Genomic DNA, 1,587 nt, shown 5'->3' with positions numbered 1-1,587 from the left:
ACTCTGGGCTCCTGACTCTTTCTGCAGCCTTTCTACTGCTACTCCTTGAATCCTTCTTACAGCTGTCTTTCTGCCACACCCCTGATCTTCCGGTAGGAAAAATCTACAGCTAGCCTTTTCGGACAAGGGCGAAAAATCTAGGAGGACCCGTGTGCAGGTTGCGCACGTTAAAGATCCTTTGGTGGTCTAAAATCGATAAGAGTAGGCTTCGGCCGCCACCCGGGCAAAATTCAAAATCTTCCTACCAACTAAAAGTATTAGGTGTGTCCCGCGTGCTCATATGATCTTATGCAGTTGCGAGCGCCGTAAAACAATTACCAAAAAAAAAAAAATTTTTGTAATTGAGGCGGGGCGAGCCTGACTTTTCCTTCATGGCTAGGGCAAAAGCTGACATTGTAGGCACAACTCAAACGAAGTCGACTGTGACTTTCAAAATGAAATGGGTTTGTTTTTAACCCTTTGAAGTCGGTAAATCTACAGTCCAAATGCGTGAGTGGTTGGCAGAGTGCTCTGGTGTGGTATGCAGCTTCTTTTCAGTAAAACATGTGCGGGACACACCAAACTTTTTTCTGTTGATAGGAAATTTTGAATGTTGCCCGGGTGGCTGCCGAAGCATGCTCTTATCGATTTACCTTTCTTTCTCCTATTTTTGTTTGTTTGTTTGTTTTTGTTACTCTCTTGTAATACCTCTAATTTTCTTCATTTATACAACTTAATCTACTTTGTATTGCAAGTGCCACAAAACGATTACTGTAATAAACTGACTTCTACATGCTACATGCTAATTTATTTGGTATCATTTTTCTTTTTTCCCCCATCATTTGTCATAAAGATATATGCTTGCATGTAATGAAAATATATCCTCATAATAATATATCAAATCTCCATCTTGTCTTAGAATTGTTGGTGGGTGATACATGTTTGTAGCATGAAACTTATCTTTCTTATGCAATTTGCCAACGTATTTCAAACTGAACTTGCTGCAACATAACAGGGATTTGGCTTACGATTTGTAAGAAATCTGAAAGGTTTTGTAGCTCCTAACCTATGCCTGGTGTCGTCGGTGGCCTACTGCTTAAGCTACCGGACTTGTAATCGTGAGATTGCGGGTTCGGGGTTCGGGCCTCAGCCCAGTCTGTAGTTGTGTCTTTGGGAAAGGTACTTTACACGAATTTCCCATTTGGCTCGTTCCTTTCGGAGATGGACGTAAAACTTTGAGGTCCTACCTCTTAAATAATCTAATGGTCTTGATAGGGGCCTTAAACCTATACCAATTCACCATTGTTGTAGCCTAAGCCTAATTAAGGTGCTTTGGGCCCCTATCGACATACTGAAGATTATTTAGGAAGCAGGCTTCTGTCTTTTACTGTCACCACCCACCCGGACTGAGAGGGATATAACTTCCCAGCCGAAAGACCGAGATACACGATACAATTTTCCTTCCCTCTTGGGAATCGAACTCGGGTCTCTCATGTGTGTGACAGCGAAGTGCCTAACCTCCACAATACAGACGCCGGTTTTTTTTCCGGTCCATGAAGGAAAATTTGGCTTGCCTCAACGTAATTTTTTTTTAGGGGGGGGGGGGGA

The sequence above is a fragment of the Aplysia californica genome, unplaced genomic scaffold (genome assembly GCF_000002075.1).
Source record: "Aplysia californica isolate F4 #8 unplaced genomic scaffold, AplCal3.0 scaffold00495, whole genome shotgun sequence".
Taxonomy (NCBI): domain Eukaryota; kingdom Metazoa; phylum Mollusca; class Gastropoda; order Aplysiida; family Aplysiidae; genus Aplysia; species Aplysia californica.
Note: the sequence above shows the minus strand (reverse complement) of the source record.